This window comes from Dermacentor variabilis, chromosome 5 (assembly GCF_050947875.1).
Source record: "Dermacentor variabilis isolate Ectoservices chromosome 5, ASM5094787v1, whole genome shotgun sequence".
Classification (NCBI taxonomy): Eukaryota; Metazoa; Arthropoda; class Arachnida; order Ixodida; family Ixodidae; genus Dermacentor; species Dermacentor variabilis.
The window spans coordinates 34,789,640-34,804,611 of NC_134572.1; the positions used below are offsets into that span (position 1 = coordinate 34,789,640).

General features: G+C 47.2%; 1 protein-coding gene and 1 pseudogene across 2 annotated transcripts in view; one reads left to right on the forward strand and one right to left on the reverse strand.

The window, feature by feature from the left end:
* The window catches only part of LOC142582420 (kin of IRRE-like protein 2), a 394,020-nt gene that overhangs the window by 96,148 nt on the left and 282,900 nt on the right, over positions 1–14,972 (reverse strand). The window lies entirely within an intron of this gene.
* Positions 6,379–6,558, forward strand: LOC142583859 (U2 spliceosomal RNA; annotated as a pseudogene).

A 14,972-nucleotide genomic window follows, 5' to 3' on the forward strand; every position in this document is an offset into this window, starting at 1 on the left:
TGAATTATTTCTCGGCTTTTGGCGTTATAGCGCCCGTTACTAGTCTCTCGAGGAGAATGCCTGGGACTCGAGCGAATTGTTTTAGTTGCTGACAACTAAAAATCGGTGTAGAAATCAAACGGGAACATTAAAACAAAATATGAAAAGCGCTAGCATTGGCCTCGTACATTGCAGATTACGCAGGCGATATCGCAGGAACACAAAACGAGCGAGGGTCATCTCAACGTCTTCGATAACGCTTGAAGTCAAAGAAATAGAATGCAGCACGCGTTCTTAGCGAACAGCTGAACCACTAGAACTCATGCGTGCCGAAACACTCTGCGCGGGTTGGATGCAAACAGAAGGAAGTGGTCCTTTTTATTCTGTGCGCACGGGTAGTCTTTCGGAGTTCCGAGTGAACAGTAGGGCCTCTCTATATGGTAATGCGGGATGTTTCAAGCATAGCAATGCGCACATAGCAATGACGTTTCAGAAAGGCTCCGTTCGAGGGGAACATTTTGGTGAAGCTCCCGCGGATTTCAGGTGCCATCTTGTTTTTAAAAGATCGGAGCCAGCTGCTTGAAGTAAGCACTCTATGCCTCGTACTCGATACGCCGATTAGCCTTTCTTCTATTAGGAAGTGAAGACTTAGTAATCTGGACGGTATTTGTTGGTTCCAAAATAGGAGCGCGCATAGCTCAAATAATGTCTGATGTGGGCATGGAAATGCAGCTTTATGAACTTGATTTCACATGGGAAGATGATTTTTCAAGAACTGCACATCCGAAGACGATCTTCAAGCACTGATACCACGGAAGTCGTTGATCAGTTAACACTTTTCGACCACGTAATGTATCAAATACTCATAAGATTGCGAGCAAAGTTGACTCGTGCCGTCATAAAGCCTTTCCCTAAGCAATGACGAATGGTTAGCAATGCCTGAGCAATCGGCTTCCGGCTAGTACTACAAAGAAAACAGCACGGCACTAACCCAAGTGAAAGCTTAAGCCCTGCGGAACAGGAAGCAGTCCACTCAATCATCGCCACCAATAATAGCAAGTCTTCGATGTTGTCGGGCTGATTTCCTTAGCTTTCATTGAAATCGTTATTTTGCTCTTTCTCTTTCGATATATCTGTTTTGCGCTTGTGAATGTGTGCGCGTAACGATGGATTCTATCAATACGTTTAGCGTGCACTTCTGCAGGGACGCCATAGCCGTAAAAATATAGGGTTTGTATTTGTCTTTTTTTTAGGGTTTCTTTAACAAGCGTTTCGTATCTCACAAGTTAATTGTTCTCCGCTGTGCTGTGCAGCTCCGATCTGTGAGATATAAAGCTACAAGTGATACAGGCCGGAAAGGATAAGGTATCAATTACCTATATTCAGCTGAATTCTGATGTTCCGCGGTTGAAATTTGTTCGCACACTCGATAGAGCATCTGTACCTATGTTCCGCCGTTACAAGGAGCTGAATGTCATGATGTTTTCGCGAGATACCGCGAATATGAATCGCCTATTCGCTACGTTATGTTGACCAGCCGTGTGTGCCAAGATACACGTGTATAGATACATGAGTGCAGCGTTCTGTCGGCCCTTGCAGACCATACTTGAATATCAAATCGCGGACAGTTGCGCGAAAATTTTCACATGCGCCACCAGTATTATACAGACAACAAGGTAGTTTGGCGCAACAAGGTACAGTGCGCCCTAGTTCCTGAATAAATCAAATTTTATTTACAGGGATATGACAAAAAAATAAGGAAGAAAAGAAACTGATTTGCGCCATAGCTTTCTTAAAAAACTCAGTGCCCTTCCACTCTATGAACAAGGATGACCAGCGAAGTTGTGTATGTGGGCCCTTTAATGGCCAACCACACCTCCGCCGCGGGTCGGCCCGGCATTGCACTATCTTCGGGATCGGCCCATGTATGGGGAGTTTTTGCTTCCAACAACGACACAAAAATTTCCTTGGACTGCAGAGGTATACAGCTTCGCTGTAACAGTGCTGTGGTGGCCATCCGACCTGGCCTATTATTTGTGCCAGTAAACAGCTGGACAACACACAAACAACAGAAACCGATGCAAATTACATAAGCAAATTTAGTTATGAATTGCTGAGGCATAATATTCAAGGACATCACATGTCGAATTCTGAGCTGAAAACACTTTAAAACGAAGGAAACGTAGAAAGCAGTGGACGAGTTTGGCAGACGAGGCAGGACATTTGACTTCTCGTGCGCAAGACTCTTCTCGTTCAAAGGCAGTTATCGTTCCCGTTTTAACTGTTGTTTTTTTTTGCTGTTTTACTAGTACGCAGCAATTTGAAGGTAGTTTAGCTTAGGCAAAGTTCGTACCCACCACGCAAAAAACCAAACCACCGCCGACAGGGTCGCCCATTCCCGTTCTCAATCGTCGCTGTCGACCTCCCTCATTTCTAGCCTGAACAACTATATATTGCTTTGCTCAGAAGCGGCCACCCATGGACACAAAGGCAACAAACAAAGCAGACATGAAAGGTGTGCAACGGTCGACGTTGGACGGTCGACGTTGGAGAACGGCCGACGGGGGCTCGCTCGCTAATGCGTCCCGCTTGTACGCAACCCATCGCGACGCACACGAGAATAAACAAACACCGAGACGCCACCGCACTGGGAGGCATGCGGCGCTCACAGAGAGCGGCTGCGGCCAAATGGACGAGGACGGCGTTTCCACTAATTGCTTTCATTAACCCTGTTTCAATCCCGCGCGCACTTTCCGCGAGCGCGCGGCACGACGATGAAGTAAAGCGAGCGACAGGCTCCCGCCGACCGGGCGCCGGTGATTAGTCGTCGCTCCGTGCACCAAAATGGAAAAAGAAAGTACAGCAAAAGAGAGGTAAAGAACAGAGCAACGCTGGGACGCTCCATAGACAGCCACAACAACATCGCGAAATTGAAGAAAATAAAAGAAGCCTGGCACGGGGTTCAAGTCGGGCGAAGGAAACAGACACACTTTGCCTGGTTGCGTTGCGCTGCAGTGTGGCAAGGCAACCACAAGGAAAGGACATTGTGGCGCGAGGGCTTCATCGCCGCGACATCATCGTGCTTTCTCGTTCTGTGCAGTTATAAATTCATTCGTTTGCGCTCCTCTTCGTTCTTCCTTTTCATTCGCTGCGCCTGTTTAGCGAGAAAGTGAGACGACACGATGATGGCAGACAGGACGAGTGTTTTCAATTAGCCGTCTCCAAGGCATCTCCTCACAAGAATAAGTACACGGCTGTCGGCGACGATCGAAAGCAGAAGAGCGCGCAGCAAATGTACGCGTGCTTTTATCATGCGCGAACCATGTGGTATGTGCGTTGTGCAAGATAGCGGAGAGAAGGGAATTGCGCAGAGGCACGTGGCTAGGGCTAAGAGCCCCCGAGCAACTATGGATATTTTTACCATGCGCGCATCAGCGAAATAGACGCTAAGGGCAAAATATTATCGATGCTAAAGCCTCCAATTGTCAATTGAGCGTAAAAGCCTCGCGTCTGTCGCCTGCAGCAGCAAAACGGCGCCTAGGCTCCCATTGCCATTGGCTTCGACGTCATGGCGCAAGCGCGCCTCGACGGACGCGAGTGGGCGAGAGGGAGCACATGTTGCCACGATAAGGCGCCAGGTTTTGCGTGAAGGGAGAGAGCACCGCCGCGACTCCGAATCCCATCGCTCTCGGAAGCCTGTTTTACCTGCGCGTTTCCTGTCCGCGCAAGTTCTCGCTTGCATTCTAATTACGCCTCGGTAAGGCCAAATCAAAACGGGCCAAGCGTCTCGACGCGCTTGCTTGACGGCGAGGAGTTCGTAACTCGAAGTACAGCTCAGCGGCGTTCAATCGGACACTAGTGCTTTCACATTCACAACTCATAAGAAGTGCTTAGGAGTCCTGGAATCTTGAAATAAAGATGTCCAATTGTTTTGCAATGAGAAAACACACCGCTATTGCTAACGGTCAATCGTCCACAAATGACAAACTGTCCTAAATGAAGTAAAGGTGTAGAAATACCTGTCTGCATGCAATTAATCATCATCGACTGAAGTTAACACCAGCCACACAGAGGCGGCTCCTTAGGAAACTGCAAACTAGCAGAAAGCTAAGCCCACCATTGATACCGAAAGGCGTTCTGTGAACGTGTTTTGAGATCTATGCAGTACAGCAACAAGCTTCGCAGCCACAGCATAGTGAAACCAAAGCAAATTTAGACGGACGCTCAATTTCTCGTTGCCACCCGAATCAACGTTGACCCAATGACCGGGTGGTTGAATCAGGGGGACCCGACGATTACCACAATGTATGTATTTGCATTAAGTAATGGTGTTCTCCTTTCTTATTGTTCATACTTATTTATTCTATTGCTGCCATAAACAAATCATCAAAATGATTTGAGACACGTTCGGTACGGCTAGGACGGACCCATTGAAAGCCGGAAGAACACATGAAAGTGACAGTAAAGTAGTAGTGACAGTAGTAGTCTCTATACTATCGCTACAAAAAAAAAAGACTACGATAGCGAGATTCTACAAGCAGTGTATGTGACTCCTAGAGGGGCATAGTTATGTACTACAATCAAGCTCCCTTACTGACATATATCTTTTTTTACACATCACTGAAAAAAGAAAGGCTGCGTTATTCTGCTCTAGAAAGAGGTGCCTCTTTATGGCCTGTGCATCAAAAGATGCAAGACTCGAAAAGGAAAGCATGGACGGAACAATAACAATGATAAAAAGTCGTGAGAAGCAGCAGAGGCAGTGGCAGAACGTTACTGGCAGCATGAAACTAAACTTGACAATGCTGTCGTCTTCAGCAGTGATGCTGTGCCGGAAGGCGCAGCATCAGTGCTGTTGCATAGGCGCAAGCGCAGTTGCACAGATGCACGAATGCACGGACGTACAGATGCACAGTTGCACAGATAAGGTGCAGTTGCACAGACGCTGCATTACATTAAATTAACATCTCGTGAAGAACGTAAATGGTACTCGCAGTACCCATGACCATTCTCCAAGAGATGATCAGGGACCCCGTCATGCATAATGACAGATATGTTTATCGTAAATTTAAGGCCCTAAAATTAAAACAAAGTTTCTTTGTATTTTTCTCCGAAGACATATCTCTAGGGGCGTCACTTAGCTGCGAGTACCTCGCCTCTTTGTTGCTTGCGCACTCGATTCATCGCATTTTGCTGGCTGCCGGCTGGACGACGTCTCAACAGCCAAGCTCTCCTGTTTAAGACAGCTGTACACCCTTCGTGGCCATTTCTTACGGCTGGCACTCTCCAGCTTTGAAACGCGACGCGGTGCATCCCACAATTAGAAAAAGAATATAACCATGGTGCGTAATAACAATAAAAACAAACGAAAACATTAATGAAAGCGACAGCAAAGGGCATCCTTGACGCTTCTTGTGTGCATAAATTGCGCGCTTTATTTACCAAAAGCAAACTTGGAAACTAGACTGAACCGATGAAAACACGACTAGGTCGACTTCTACGACCCCGTTCTGTCCCCGTTTAATTATGAAGGCGACCCACGGGAAGGAACAGGTCGATGTAAGACACTTCCCTACATCCTCCTCAGGAAGCCTCGCACGTCCCCATGTCCGGGAATCCCAAGAACCCTCGCGTCAGCGCTCATTTCGCCTCAACGCGGTCAAGGCTACTGCGACCGACAGAGCAGGCGCACGACTTGCGTAAGCGCGCACCGAAAGCGCAGGGCTGGAGTGATTTGCGTCCCATGATTCACTCGCGCATGTAGGGGGCTGAGTTGGCTGCGTGCAGTTGCGCTTCGTCATTATTATTATTATTATTATTATTATTATTATTATTATTATTATTATTATTATTATTATTATTATTATTATTATTATTATTATTATTATTATTTGGCCCTCATGTAGATACCACGCCGAAAGTATGATGCTTTGCTTAAATCAGCAGCTTATCTCAAAGGACGAGGAACCTAAGAGCAACTGGGCTTATCGCGCGTCTTCAAGGCGGCCACATCGAAGAAATTTTCCGCTCCGAGGGTAAATGAGACGCGCTGCTGCGGCATGTAAATGACATTCGTTACGTGTCACGCCATTCGGCATAGAGATCGTGAGTGGGCTTCCAAGTAAATCTCATACGGTTAGTTTTTCAAGCAAAATCATAAGCCATTCCACTCCGTGAAGGTAGATGACCAGCGAAGTCGTGTAGCACACAACGCCGATGTTTTTGATTTTTTTTATAAACATTGGCGTGGACGACAGGATCGCCACCCCGAGGAGCCGGAGGTAAGTGGACACGCCTGACGTCTCGACGGGACCATCACTACGGCAGAGCGGAAGGAAAGGAAACTAGATACGCCAGCACTTGGAACACCGACGAAGAGAAGGCGGGGCGAGCAAAGACATGGCCGACGCGGGTCGAAGTGCAGTATCTGTTCTTGACAGCTTAGTAACTGATATGGTTTCCATTAGGACTCAAAATATTAAACTAATTTTTGCAAGTTGGCGGAATGCTTGAAGAATGCTTCACCTCCACCGCGGGTCGGTCCGGTATATTGCTGTCTTCGGGATCGGCCCACGGGTTTTGCACACGAAGAAGAAGATGCCCGGAACCCTAGCCATAAACAGCTTCGCTGTAATATCTCCGCTCTTTTCACGTCGTCAACCTGAATTCTCTCTTATACTTGCGTGCTTTCGCCGTAACTACATATAAAAATAAATCATCTCGCGGTAGCAAAATACATATTACAAACAATGTGAAATCTAATCTATGCTCTCCTAGGACATGAAAATGATTATCAAGCATATTTAAGAAATCAAGCTTCACTTGCATTGTAACATCTGTAGCCTCTAGCGGCCAGTCCCACAAGTGTTTGTTTATTTCCTTTTCTTTTAAAATATGGAAGTGAATATTTCTCCCTCTTTCTCTCACTTAAACCATAGGAAGCCACGCGCCAATGAATCCCAGTAACGAGTAGGGGAAGCTAACTGTTTTTTTTTAAGCGTAATAGTAGAAGCAATAAAAAGTGTGGGCAAATTTGCGATAAGCTTCATATTTTTACAGGGAATGAAATCCATAGAAAATAAATTCCTAGAAAATATTATATTCCATTTTTAAGTAGGTCGTTTTAGTCTTGGAAGCTCGATGCGCTGGCATAAAGACACAAAATGAAAGGGCGCAGCCAAGTGCCCAAACTAAAGAAATACGGGAACCTAGGGACCCCCCTGACACGAAGCCCACAATCCCTTTAGTCGAGGTCCACAGCTGCTCGTCCATCTTGACTGCTGAGACTCAAGCTCTCAAACGGCTGACAAAATCTTTCCAGAAAAAAAAATAGCACTACACTGGGAGACGGCATAGGAGAGAGCACACTGGGCCGATAAGCCTGCCAAACAGAGGAAATGCGAACTTTTCTCTGAGACAGGCATTCTCGCGAAACCGGCGCGATCCGCTTAAGGCGAGGCATCAATAAATCGTCTCGCCCGTCTCCCCCGGGGCTGGGTAATGCGTCGCACACTGGCGTCAATACGAAAAGTGTTAGTTGAAACGCTCTAGCTTTTCAGCACTGGCACGAAGAATGACCGTAAGCTTCGAAACTATAGAAAATACAACACACTACCGGAAATCCATGACGCCACGGAAGAGCACTAAGGAACCAAGGAAATGTCACGGTAAAACTGCACTCATAAATCTATAGGCCAGAGGAGACTGAAAGACCTGACCTCCACTTGCGATTGGAAGAATAAGGATGTTTTGTTTTTCCAGAACACAGAGGTCAATCGATTCTTGATGATTTGCGACAAACGATCACAGCTTTCAGAACAGTGGACTTTGTCACCGCAGAGAGTTTTCGCTTACCTAACCCGCTCGCTTACCATTCCAGAGCAGGGGGAACCGAATTTTTCGCACAGTCGGCCACTCAAGGAGGTTTATTGGCTTACATGAGGCACCGTTAAACATAGTGCGTGCTTAATATCATTATAAAGCACAATTGTGCGTAAAAATCAATTTTGCCTACGCGTTACGAGACATTCTATTGCACAGGGAACGATATACAACCCTTTCAAACGCACATTCGGTGCTTCCCCTAATTTTGACTAAACCTTTGCGTACTGACTGTCCATGGCAATCCAATTTACACTAGCTATCGATGGCTATCCCACCATATTGTAGGAGCAGAAGAAGTGAGCAACAGCAATCACGTTTCTACTTCGCCTCAAAACGAGCGCGGGCGACTTCGAGACTATCATGTCGAAGAATGAGGCATGGGACTACCATTACCTATTTTGTTCTTCGAGTACTGAATATATTTTATTAACACAATAAAAAGTTTGGTGACAGCAGAAGCTCACTCATACATCGAGAGGGTTGCTCAAGGTCAGTTAGTCCTTGATTCGAACTCTTATCTGCGTTTGGAATACGTTGGTTCTACACAAATAAAAAAAAAATGTAACTTAGAAAACAGATTGGAAGCTTAAAGGAGTTTCAATTTCAATAGCGGAGCAGGAAACGCAGCTGCGCCGTACCACCGAGTGTAATATAAAATAGCAACACAAAAATACAGTGGCAGACATACCGCTTCTAGGATCGATATAGGATTACGCAGGTTGGTGACATTCTCTGTCCTTCAGTCTGTTAGCTTCACTTTCGCATTTCTTCAGGACCCTTCATCAGTCGGTTCGCAGTTAGAAAAAGAAAGCGCTGCAAAAGACACAAAACATATGACAGGACGTTGGCTACAGTTCTACGTCCCATAGTCTTTCTTACTTGCTATTTTCTGAAGCTACATTTTCCTTGAACTATACGGCAGGATAATTTATTTCTGGCGTTCAGCCTCTACAGAGCCATGTGCAGTCGGCAAAAGGGCACTACGTACCCCCTTTCTATGTCTCTTTTGCCAAGAAATTGTTCACGGCCATCAACAAGGTTTCGCTCAAGCGTTCGATTTAAAATGCTAGACGGCGTTGTCAATACCCGTCCAGCGCCTCCTCCACACAACCACTTCTTCTTACACTGGTGCTGAGATTCTAGAAACCTCTCAGCGCGTCGAGTGTGGGCGCCGGCTCTGGCTATAAACCCGTTGTGTGGACTCTGGCTGCGAGAGCACTTATGTTGTGTCTACGTAAGAAAAAAAAGAAGAATCGAGATGTGGTCGCATGTATATGTGTGCGGGGGGGGGGGAGGGGGGAGTCCTGCGTTTTATCGTTTTCTTATGTATGTCAATTAGATATTATGTGCGCTATGAAATGTCAGCCATAAGCGATGTCCAATAAGAGAGCCCAAGAAAAAGCAAAAACAAAAAAGCATTCACAAAGAACAAGGACAATGGAGGCTGAAAGCGTTTTCCTTATGACGCATAGCCATGCAGACGCCCTTTTGTACAAAATATACATCCCTCAGAAAAGCTTAGATTCGTACATGCAAAGGTTCAAACTGCGTGAAAAAAAAAGGAAATTTATCAGCAAGTAAAGCACATGCGCTAGTGCATTGATTTGTTGAATGACACTGTCCAGTAGTTTTCCAGTTTCATTACTCAATTCAATTATGAAGTTAAGACCTACAAATCTACACACCTTTTAATGTGCAGTGAATGCTCCTTCCATAGGGTCCAGCAAAGAACGTTTTTGGTAGGTAACCCAGCAATTTCTTTCGAAATAAAAATACGACACAAATATGGCGCCACTTTAGAAGGAAATATACATTTTTGCCATGCTTTCAACCGCGCCTACCGCATACAGCAGACTACAGTCAGATTATTAGAACCGATTAGAACCACTTATTTTGGGGTCTATAAAGGCTGAAGCGTTTTCTTCTGTGCCGTCACTCCAAACTTTCAGAAGCTTCCACAGCTGCGTTCTCATCATTTTTCGTGCGACACAGGCTCATGCAAGGCCATTTTACGATGATGATGATGATGATGATGATGATGATTGTGTGTGTGTGTGTGTGTGTGTCTGTCTGTCTGTCTGTCTGTCTGTCTGTCTGTCTGTGCGTGTGTGCGTGCGTGTGCGTGTGCGTGTGTGTGTGTGTGTGTGTGTGTGTGTGTGTGTGTGTGTGTGTGTGTGTGTGTGTGTGTGTGTGTGTGTGTGTGTGTGTGTGTGTGTGTGTGTGTGTGTGTGTGTGTGTGTGTGTGTGTGTGTGTGTGTGTGTGTGTGTGTGTGTGTGTGTGTGTGTGTGTGTGTGTGTGTGTGTGTGTGTGTGTGTGTGTGTGTGTGTGTGTGTGTGTGTGTGTGTGTGTGTGTGTGTGTGTGTGTGTGTGTGTGTGTGTGTGTGTGTGTGTGTGTGTGTGTGTGTGTGTGTGTGTGTGTGTGTGTGTGTGTGTGTGTGTGTGTGTGTGTGTGTGTGTGTGTGTGTGTGTGTGTGTGTGTGTGTGTGTGTGTGTGTGTGTGTGTGTGTGTGTGTGTGTGTGTGTGTGTGTGTGTGTGTGTGTGTGTGTGTGTGTGTGTGTGTGTGTGTGTGTGTGTGTGTGTGTGTGTGTGTGTGTGTGTGTGTGTGTGTGTGTGTGTGTGTGTGTGTGTGTGTGTGTGTGTGTGTGTGTGTGTGTGTGTGTGTGTGTGTGTGTGTGTGTGTGTGTGTGTGTGTGTGTGTGTGTGTGTGTGTGTGTGTGTGTGTGTGTGTGTGTGTGTGTGTGTGTGTGTGTGTGTGTGTGTGTGTGTGTGTGTGTGTGTGTGTGTGTGTGTGTGTGTGTGTGTGTGTGTGTGTGTGTGTGTGTGTGTGTGTGTGTGTGTGTGTGTGTGTGTGTGTGTGTGTGTGTGTGTGTGTGTGTGTGTGTGTGTGTGTGTGTGTGTGTGTGTGTGTGTGTGTGTGTGTGTGTGTGTGTGTGTGTGTGTGTGTGTGTGTGTGTGTGTGTGTGTGTGTGTGTGTGTGTGTGTGTGTGTGTGTGTGTGTGTGTGTGTGTGTGTGTGTGTGTGTGTGTGTGTGTGTGTGTGTGTGTGTGTGTGTGTGTGTGTGTGTGTGTGTGTGTGTGTGTGTGTGTGTGTGTGTGTGTGTGTGTGTAATGCCATGATATAGGAAATGTAGGAAATGAATTTAACGACAATTGGAAGGAAGGAAAAAGCGGAGAAGGAAAGGCCGGGAGGTTAACCAGTTTATCTCAACCGGTTTGCTACCCTACACATGAGAGTGGGATGGGGGGGATGATAGATGGGGAGGAGAGAGAGAAAGAGAGCACGTAGCACAGCACACACATAAGGGCCTAAAAATAATCCGTCATAAATTGCGTAAAATATATGAGTATTAAAATCATGACAATGGCTAATGATATGTGCTATGAGCATAAAAGGTCTTTTAGCAAGAGATGATATAACAAAACCTATAACAAAACACCAGTGCCTCAAGAGGTTCCTTGAGGTCAAGGGCTTAGAGGCACGTGCTGTGAAAACAAATTGCATGGCAGCTGCAGCCTACAAGGCGAGGCTGCGGTCCAAACACCCATCATCGGCTCAACTCCCAGGATCCCCCTTTCCCAGACACGGCTAAGCCGTGCGCGGCGACGGGTGGGAGAGTCCAACCTTCCTGTGCGTCGTATTGCAACACACCAAACGCGTGCTGACGCAGACGCCCCTGCGAGGAAGGCCATTCGCCAAAGCACGCCAGAAAATATCATTAGTGGTTCCCATTCCTTGCGCACAGTATGACTCAGCAACATACACAGTTGCGCAAATCGTCTCATCACACTTTCGCATGCCATCCGAGAAGCTTAAGGTCAGCCGACCTACAAACCACGAAGGCCCAAGGGAGTGTTGGTTCCTGTTGCCTAAACCATACGACCCACGTTGATCACACGACGCGGATTCTCTGCAAAGCGCCATCAGCGCTGATACTGGCAACCGAGTGCACGACTGCGAAATGAGGTGTTTGCGGCCCCTTTATGCCGGAGTGCAGTTATGAAGGCTCGAACTTTTGTTTGAGACCTCATCCTTTCTTTTTCTGGCATTGCACCACAGCGTACTGCTCCTCATAGCGCATAAGACAGTAAGTAGGTAAGAAGGTTGTTCGCTATCGTAGGCGAGGTGCCACACTATTCATGCATTAACACTAGATTAAAAGACACAACTGTTTATTATTTCCTCCTTCTATAACTGAACTTGCGCGACGTGTACAAACGCTGCATACCAACCGCGACAATTTAGCACTATCTCCCATTGTATCTGATCAAGTCGACAAGAGGTACCACGATTAGAATATCTCTACCAATGTACGGCTACAGCAGACGGAAGCAAGGACATCACCAACGATCTATCCAGCGCGCAAAACCACCAGAGAGCCCATCGGCACGGACCGCCAACACGTAAAGTAAGCTTAGCAACGTCGGAGAGAACAGAAGTCGCTTGTCACAGTCTATATCGGATGTGGTGACATCGCAACGCTTCATGCTCTGTATTCTACACTCGTGACAGAACATCGTCGCATGCAAATACGCGAGTAATATAGCGAAAACTGTCTCTGTTGTTTATAGCATGCCACAGCGAAAGACACTCGAAAAGACTAGTAAAGTCTTATCGAGGAGCGTTACGCATGACACACCCCATGTGCACCATAATCTAAAAGACGCACATATGGGCTCTCTGATAAATGCTTTCAGCATCGTTCGTGCCAGCTGGTGCTCGTAAAATGACGCCTGCTTGGGCGATAGTAGGTGACTTGATTGAAAAGGGGGGTTCAGATGGTTATATGTCCTCACCTATATGGTATTGTATCCGCTGTGTCCGTGTCTGCGTTGTACAAACAGCTAATTGCTTTCTGTCTCCATAACGGGATTTGACCCCATAACGGGGCCAATGGCTTCGAGATACCGGCTGACGCGCATGAGTCACAGCACGCACTAACATTGTGTATCTGCCGCTGCAAACGGCCTACTAGGTGCCTACGCGCAAGGCCCTACATATAAAGCTCATTTGCACGGCTTTACTGAACTCATGAGCAGAAGGAAACACGCGGCCATCCTCTCCCTCTAGAAAGACGTAACACTGTGCACGCGTTACAATCGACAGACTATTGTTAGTAGAAGCGAAAGCTCAAGGTGGTTGAGGAGATTTTTGGGACACATGTGCCGTGAACATCCGCTCTCCCGAATCACCAGGAAGAGGATGCAAACTATAAGTTAAAAAATATTGTTCTCCTAAACGGAATAATCTGCCACGAAAACGAGTTTACGACCGTCGTCAAGGTGAACAAGAAGATGTTACGCAAATAATCAATACGGCGAACATTTCTGGCATGCGGCGTCTAGCAGCTGCAGTAACAATGTACTCAGCTTTCAATCGCAGCTCACGGCACGCCTGCAACGTGAGCCAACAAGGTTGCCAAGTGCGCCTCCCTAGTTGCCGCACTTCCTTTCCTTCCCGCTCTATCCTTTACACACTAAAGATTTGATTAGGATGTGGGCAACTACCACCGAGGTCCTGCGTGCGCGGAGATCCAGAGTCTGCGAGCATGCGGAGAGAACAGAGCCCAACATTTTGCACGTAACACCAGAAACGGGCTTCTGTGCGCTGCAGAGTCTGTTCCTACGAGCGTGCGTTGGAAACCTTCGCAGCGTATGCTCCTAGACTCCGGGAAGACCGGATGTGCGCGCGGGGTCTTCCCGGAGAGCCAGGAGTACAGTCCGGTCATGTCCGGCACAGGAGGCGCCGTGATTTCTGGGGTGTGCTACCCACCCGTTGTGTTTGTTCGCGGCCGCGGCACGCCGAAGAAATACGTCTACCCGGTGAAAGTGAAGGGCGCCTTGGCTAGCCAGTCGCGTAAATCAGCCGTTTGCCTCTGGCCGTGGCTTGCATATTCTGCCCGCTCAGCGTAAGCAACCCCTTCTATATAGCTACGATTTCGTTTACTGATTCGGACACGATAAAAAAAAAGCACGGCATCTGCTTCCGCAGTCGCAGCGCGCAAGAGCGGGTGTGGGAGGCCTGACTACTGAGCTGAAACCGCTGAGTTGATAGGGCTGAGTGTGCGCATTTCCCCGTACGGGATGCAGCTGTTTATTTGCCTTCTTTTTCTTGTTTTGACGGTCCCAGTAGTGACCTGTAACAAATTTCTTCTGACAGGCGGCATACCGTACTTACACTTCCGTTAGGATGAAACTAAATGCGGTTTACTATGGACAAGGACCCCCCCCTACCCTCACTTACCGCACCCCGCTCCCTCCCCCCCCAAAAGAAAACGAAATTCTAATATATGAAATTCCACGTGTTTTTATATTCCTGAAGATACAAAGATATGTTACGGTTGGATTGCAAGAAAATAACGGATGCTATTCACGATAGACACATCGCATTTCTATCGGTGGAAGCAGCACACGCCGCTCCGTTTCCATATAAACATCTTCATTGTATCAGCAGAGCGCCTTTCCAAAAGCAGCGCGTTCAGCTCCCGCTCTGAAGATTATCACGTGACCCTGAGGAATAACAGCAAATGATTCGGAAATCAACCCGGGTCTATTTACTTACGAGAATTCAACCTCACGGTAAGCGCCTAATGAGCGTGCGACCACCGTCAAAGCGAAGCCATAAAGGCGAGGCGCGAGCTAGACGCCCTTCGTGGCAGCCGAGACGCGCAAAGCCGCGAAGACGACAGCCGCGAAACTTTGCGAAGGCGCCTCCCTCGGCGCCAAACATGTTATTATTGTTCGTGTGCCTTATAATACGCGTCTCGTCGTGGAAGGATTCGCGAGACGAGAGCTCTCCTCTATCAGGAGCATTAGGCAAATGAAGTCGGGCGAATTCCCACGAATGTCTGGCGGACGGCGCCGACTTAAAGCTTCTCTTATTAATCACTCCCAGGCTTTCCTCGGTTTTTTCGGGCCTCATTCAGTTTTAAGTCTCGTAACCTCTACACTAGCGTTAAACCAACATAATACTGCATGGATTAGGGGCATCTATTATAGAAGGCTGCGCTTGGTGGGTTTTGATGCCGTAGCATTATATCCTTCAGCCCTTAAACCGGTGCAGGTGGTAGTAAAGACAATTTTAATTTATTCGCTCTCACCCATTTAAAAA